The sequence below is a fragment of the Salvia splendens genome, chromosome 13 (genome assembly GCF_004379255.2).
Source record: "Salvia splendens isolate huo1 chromosome 13, SspV2, whole genome shotgun sequence".
Classification (NCBI taxonomy): domain Eukaryota; kingdom Viridiplantae; phylum Streptophyta; class Magnoliopsida; order Lamiales; family Lamiaceae; genus Salvia; species Salvia splendens.
In genome coordinates this window covers 24,245,131-24,252,758 of record NC_056044.1, presented here as the reverse complement: position 1 = coordinate 24,252,758, position 7,628 = coordinate 24,245,131, and the positions used below count along the sequence as shown (strand labels likewise).

The window sequence follows — 7,628 nt, the reverse complement described above, 5'->3', positions numbered from 1 at the left end:
AGTATTGTTGTTTGAATCTCGCAGTTGCTTTGGTCAAATTATGGGCACTTTGTCTTTTTATGATTCAAGAATCCAAGATGCTCTATGTAGATCCATATTCATCTTTTTATTTCATTGTTATGTATTTATATAAACATTTTATATTATACTACGAGAGATACGACGTGCAATGCATGTATTTTTTTACTAGTTTAAATTTAAATATGATATCCGTAACATTGCGTACATTTACAATGTGATTGGGACACCGATATATAAATAAGATAACAATTAAATATTAGGAGTGACCCTGTGTCCAAATTTATAGTATTAAAACGCTAATACTTCCTATGTAACTTATGATTCATTCTGCTCACAAATTACTCCCTTCGTCCACCATTAAATATCCTATTTTAGGTCACTACGGCTAGGCTATTAAGAAATGTGAAAAAAGTGAAAGGAAAAAATAGTGAAATGCATGTTCGATTTTCGTATATTAGTTTTATAACTTAAATGAGTTAGACATGTAATGACAATTGAATTGAACAAGTATTATTTCATTTTTTTTTATGTATTACGCCTTTCTGATGTACCTTATGATTAATTGTATCATAACGACACTTCTAAAGCATACCATCCAATATTGATAAAGAAAAAGTATTGTACTACTGTAACTACTGAGAGTAGAGTAGGGTTGTGTTGGAGATTACAAATGTTATTTAAAGTTTAAACATTGTGATATGAAAAGTTATTGCACCCCTAGAAATAGGCTTTCAGTTTCACTTTTAGTGCCTTCCTATGCACAATTTAGTCACTCAAACTATAAAATAATTATTGAGCATCACTTCCAATCAGAGTTCGATAATCGCATAATTATTAGACAATTATTTCAATATTTGTATTGTATTATACATAGATATGCGTGTGTCATTTGAAAACCGCCTCTCACTATTGATGATTATCAAGGGTCAATTGTCGTCTAATAATGCTTTAATTATTTCATCTTATAAAAAAAGATATTTCTCCTTAATTCTGTTTTATTGACGTATTTCATCCACTAAGGGCACAAACAAACAAACTTTTGCAATATAATTAAAATACTACTATTAAATAATTTCGAGGCAGACTCAGAATAGTCCAATTATCTTTTCGGTCGGGCTTGGATATTATCAAATATAATGATGATATAATAATCGTCAATTTTTAACATGTATAAATATAATAAGTTTTTGGGAAAATGGTATTCTCGCCAAACAATAAAAAACAAAAAAAAAATTGTGATGAGATGAATAGATTTATTGATTAAAGAAGATTATGGGCATCAACTTAGTACAACATGAATAGTCTAAGGTTTACATATAGATATGAAGTCTTTTTGCTTAACAGTAATGAGAGTACTAAATCATATGATGAGGTTAAAAAAGACAAAAAAAATGATTAAAAGAATACTGGTTACCAAAAAAAATTATGTCCCAGCATCTCCAGCCACTGATACAGTTCCGCATTCCGGCCAAACCGGGCTTCAGCCGGGCTTCTACAAGTTATCGATATCGGGTAAAGGCATTTTCCAGTAATTCCACAAGTTATAATACTCCTGCGCAGATGCAAAGTTACACACCACAAATTTAGCATCAACAAGCCTGAGAAATGCGATTTCTTACGGGAAAAAGAGAAGCCTTATGGAGTTGGCATTACCTGCTCAATCAGTGATGTTGGTGGGAACATGTCGTTCACCAGCGTGTGCAGCGAAGTGTACGATTTCACATCAATACGACGATTAATGGCCACCTCCCCCTGCAACAAAATAAACATTAAAATGAAAACCAAGTGTTTCGTTTCGTTTCGTTTCATTTTTCTTTTCTTTTTTGACCAAATCATTCAAGACTGTACCTTTGGGTTGATTATGAAGATTTTTCCCTTCGGAATCCCAATTTTCCGGTAGCTGAGCTCGTCAGTATCTCTGTTCCCAAAGCCCGCATAAAATGGATTGTAATCGGGAGGAAACAGAGCCTTAATATCCTGCAAATCGAAGATTGCAGAAACTTATATGAGAAGATGTGTAGGTTTTTGGCTGACAGATCTTTCATAACTAGATGGATATTGACATTTACCTCTAAACATGCAATCTTGAATTCGTGTGTGGCTCGCCGTATAACTGGCACATCACAACATTTCTGTCAGATACGATGGGGAAAGATGCATCTACAAATCTATTGCAGTACAGCAGTAGTGAAAAGAATGGAGACAACGGAAATTTGCTTGTCATTATTCACAACCACATATGAAGGGAAATAATGCCAGAAAAGGGATCAAAATGATCAAGAATGGCTCTATCATATATGAAATTCTTTTAATGCCAATAAAGTTTGAGCAACACAATTTTGAGATTAGATTTCAAAATTCGAAAAGCAGGTTTCATCCATATGTAGACACTTAATCTCCAAAGACAGCTCTTTCGTATCGAGAAAAAATATGAGTCAAGTAGAGGGATATCACCTTCTCGGTACAATGAGGGAAATAATCCATCAGGGGAAATGACAACAGGTCCATTTGGCAAGCTTTTACCATCCTGTCCACAATGAAACAAAACAATAATCCCAAGTCTCAAAATGTTATAAGAAGCACAAGAACATATGCACAATCTTGCACGTCACAGATGTGAGATAGATGGCATATAAGAAAGAGTGGAAGTCATAGTTACCAGTTAACAGTAACATGGATTTATGTGGACCAAACGTTACAAGTTACAGCAAATTGAGACCATCTAACATGCCTAAAGGTGCTACAAACATATTCCTTTCAGAAACACCAAGTAACAAATTCCCTAGAGCTAGTTAGACTCAGGCTCATATAAACTATACCTGCTTGAGATTGAATAGGAAACTTTTCGTTAGGTATGCTTGAACAATAGCCCGTGCACTCAGAAATAAGAGTTGGTAACCATTCTCCTGTAGCAAAAATAATCATAATGAGACAACAGAAAAGGTATATGTATACAAAACAAACAAATATGCAGCTTATATCATGTGGGCCTTCATATTTCAAATAATCAAATGAGCTCAGAATACATAGTATTAAGTATTAACACATTTAGGGAGACTCTAAAAACCCAGCATAATGCAAAGGAGTTTGTGGTTTCTACTATTGTTTTGTGGTTCCTATATTCAGATTCACCAATCCCACCTCCCGTAGAGCTATGGTGTGCTAGGCTTTACCAGTAAATATTTACAGCTATTGTTTGCATCAGATGTAGTGGTTCCAGATTTTTTTTGTATTTGGGTGGTTTAGTATAGAAGTGTTCTAAGGGAGGATAATAAGAACTATCTGCTTAGCATGAGTGAAGACATGCAAATATTATGCAGCATCTAGCGATGAATTAAGTACCAGAACAAAGCATTTAAAAAGACTACCTTTATTGCAGAAAAAAGATGAGCGATCACAGAATGAGTCCAGTCTTTTCCTACCAACGGCATAAACTGGCCAAGAACATCAGACCTACAAACAGGCATACATGATTTCTTTAGGAAAATACGAAAGCTTGTGGGATTGATTATCAAATCTCTATCTTTAATCCACTAAAAATGAGGAGCAAGAAACGAAAAACACTAGAGTGTTCAGCCAATAACAGTCACCAATTCCGTACTTTAAACATATGTACCATCTCAGTTAACAAATTCTGCAATGCAGCTTCGATGGCTACATTATAACTGCATCACTAGTAGCCTTCTTGGAAGAAAAAGCTACAAATTAGGGAATGAAATATAAAAGACTTACTTGGTAATAGTCCCGTCCACATCTGATATCACGATTCGTGTATTCCACTTCCACAAGTATATATGAGCTTCAACCTTCTGGGATCCAAGAACTCTGGTAGAGAATTTGAAACTCACCATATTTTGTCCCTCTTTGAGATTCAAAGATGCTATCTGTTCGGTAGTGGGCGCATTGGTTCTTATAAACTGCTTGCGGGGAGACTCACTCGCTGCCTGTGCTGTGGGAGTTATAGCTGCCTGTTGGCTCTGTGAGCCAGAGTCAGAACCAACATAGATGTCTTCATTAGATGAGTAGCTAGTGGCATGTTCGAGTGGCTTGACCCTCCTAAATGGGATTGGCCAGAGTCTCCATCTGTGAGATTGAGTAGACACCAACTGTGGATCATCTTCCTTTATTTCTGGCTTCTCCTGTTCGACCGGGATTGTGTCATCTGGCTCAACCGGTATATACTCACCAAAAGCAGCCATGCCGAGAACGACGTGTGCAGCTTTATGCCATGGTAAGTACTTCCCCAGAATTCTAACAATCAGGTCTTCATTTTTCACTACTGATGCAGGTGAAAGTTTGAAGTCCTCCAATGATATGTGCTTCGAGTCGAAGGCATCTTGTGCTGCACTCGAACCCATTCCAGCATGAAGCAACTTTGCACAAAGAGATATCTCCAACCCTGCAATGAAAAAATATGATAGTAACAGTTTTAGACCATAACAGGAAGTAGTGGGTGGCAATCACAATGTTAGAATTAAATGAATTTCTTACCTGATGATATATCTAAATTTTTGTATCCAGTTGAAGAAGCTGTTTGAGGTTCTACGCGGTCCTGGTCCCTTTCTTGACATACATCAGAAGGAGACTCCCTGACATCATTCATTGTTCCGACGGTGCGATCAACTTCCACTTGTTCACCTGAGTCCTGATCAACACTAACAAATCGAACTGCCATGCGACCAGAACCATCAGGATCAGTATTGGAATCATATCTTTCATGAGCTGAAGCTTCAACCTGTGATTCTGGCAATGAGACATTGCTAGGATTTCCAGACTCGTGGCAATACGATTCGTCATTGTCTCTTGATATTTCAAGATTCTGTTCTACAGGCTCGTCATTCATCCAAGGACTGAAAGGAGATTTCTGGTCTCCTGAAGAACTGATATCCTCCTGATCCTCATTTGTCGACTGCTGAGACAATTCCATGAACTCCAAACATCTCTTGAATACATCTTCTAAAACTACCTGATTCAGAGCCACTTTCTACACTGAGTTCCTTGTCATGATTCGATGCCGGACTTTCTTGGAGATGATATAGGTGCTCTTCATCACTTTGTCGATATTCCAACTGTTCAGAAGATTGAGGTTCCTTGTTTCCGTTGCAATTTTTTCCTGTGGTAATTTCATGAGTAGCGGAGTCAAGCTCATCCATATAATTAGTTGTCCACGACTCATCACCCCTGTTAAACTGTTGAGTCCTTTCACCTGGTCCAAGGTGAAGATGAGGTGCGGTTAGTTGCACACTTGCAGCATCTGTCGCGGATGATGATATAGGCGCCGTTAGTATATGCCCATCTACACTCACCAAAACTACCTCTGAATTCGAATTTTGTGATTCCTCCAGTGCATGTTCCACACTATCTAAATTATCGTATCTACCAGAATCATACTCAGAAAACTCAACCGAACCATCCAAAGAAGATTGTTCATCTTGAAACTCATAGAAAATCCGCTCATTGTCAGACTCGACTCTCTCTAACCTCTTCATACTAAGTGAAGTGCGTAACTCTCGCATCTCTACATCACCACTATTAAAGTCATCTATCTCTTGTCCAAAAAAATCGTTTTCTTTAGAACCACTCTCTGCATTACTATAAACACTACTATTATCCTCCCTCCCGCCTTCAACACTGTCTGAGTCCTTAATACCCTCGCGATCATCCTTGTCCGCATCAACCTCTCTAACGAAATACGCTTCACCGGAGTTATCAAGATGCATATGAAAATTGGCTTCCACACCATTGACTTCTATCCGGACAACCTTCTCCGCCCCTTTGAGAACGCCTTGGAATTTTCCAAATCGAACATACCAAGGTGTGCTCCTAAACGTCCCATCAAGCTGCTTAACAGTGATTATGTCAACCGCCCCACCAAACGGATGAAACGGTGTGGCAACAGAGTACACTCCTTGTGTTATGAAGCTACTAACTTTACCCACCACATTCATTTGGCTCACTTACACAAATTCACCCCCCAAAAATCCCTTACAGTCTACTATTTCTCAAAAAAACCTGTTAACCCTCTAAACACTTAATCAATCAACATAAACCAAGATAAGAGAATTGTCAAAACTGTTCAATCCTCGGAATCTCCGACATCTGCATGCAACAAATCGAATGATCATGCAATCATTCTATCCCTTTTAACTTTATTGCAAAACTAAATCTTATCTAAAAAAATACTAAAAATTATGATTGGTTTTTTTTACAAAGTCTACAATGTAGTCAATCCTAATTCAAATCAACTCCAATTCAATTACTGGTCAACCAGAGCCCTAACAACATGATTTCACATCAAACATTTACTTGAAAAAAGAAGTCAAGAACAGTGCGATAGAAAATTCAAAAACATAAACTTGAATCAAATACTTCGAAATCAACGTAGAGATTGAAAAGAAAGAGGAAGCATCAAACTTACACAAATTCAAGACTTTGCGAATCCGAGCTCGAAAGATTGAAGATTGGGGTGATGGATGAAGTAAAATTCGTGAAGTTATTTGCAGAAGAAGATTCAAATAAAATATTTTTAAGGGTCGTCCATTTTTCTCTTTCCGAATGGTAGGTGATTTTGTGTGAAAAGCTTCTGTTTGTTTCGTGAATTTTCTTCCTATTACAATTGTCAATAAAATAGGCTGTGCTTGACTCAATAGCTTCATCTTCTTCATATATTTACCGAATTACCCACGAATTCTTTTGGCAAAGTTAAATTTTGAGTAGGGCATTTTGGTAAATGCAGAAACTCTTCCAACTAAGATTTGCAACCGACGTCAGTAATTGATTTGTAATTTGTTTAATATAAAAAGTATTTATAATAGGTGAGTTTTCGTTTAAGATTGTTTCAATAAGGATATAGACAAAGGATAAAGTAGTTTCATTTCATTTAAAATAGTAATTTTTGCATAGAATTCGATTCGTTGAAGGAGACTTTTGCACCATGATTCGAATTAAATATAGTTAATTGACGGTGTATATAAGTTTTTTAATAAATTTTATTGGAAGAATGTGGCAGGATGCTTGGTGTTTCAGATTTGATGAGCATTTTAATCAAATACTTTAAAATGGCTTATTGTATAAATATATAATTTAGTGGTAGATCACAAATTTTATGACTTACTAGTTTTAACCCACGTGCGATGCACGATGAAATATTTTTTTATCATACGATTTTAAATTGTTAATTGATTAACACAAGATCAAGTTTTGATTCCGAAAATAAATTGGTAGTATTGCAAGTTTTAAAATTGGACGATAGCTTTTCAAACCTCAAAACGGTTTTAAAATTGTATTTTGAAGTATAAAAACGCCGACGCAGAATAATATTGTCACAAGTGTGTAATCTTTTTTGTATTTTGTATCCATTTAAATCAGTACTATACTTTATCATAGTCGAGCTTCATTACATTGCAATATAGTGACCCTAATACGCTAAAAACTCAAACCTTGAAACCTAAATCCTAAACCCTTAACGTTAAAATATAATCATTATGACCAACAAATGAGCTAAATATAAATAAAATCCTCCCTCCGTCCTAGTTCAATTTTACTTTGTTAATCACTTTAAAATAAACTTTAATAATAGAAAAAAAATAAAAAGAATATCATAACTT

General features: G+C 35.9%; 1 pseudogene; it reads right to left on the bottom strand.

Annotated features, from left to right (window-relative positions):
• Positions 1 to 1,254: 1,254 nt before the first annotated feature.
• Positions 1,255 to 6,609, bottom strand: LOC121762816 (annotated as a pseudogene).
• Between the last annotated feature and the right edge of the window lie 1,019 nt (positions 6,610 to 7,628).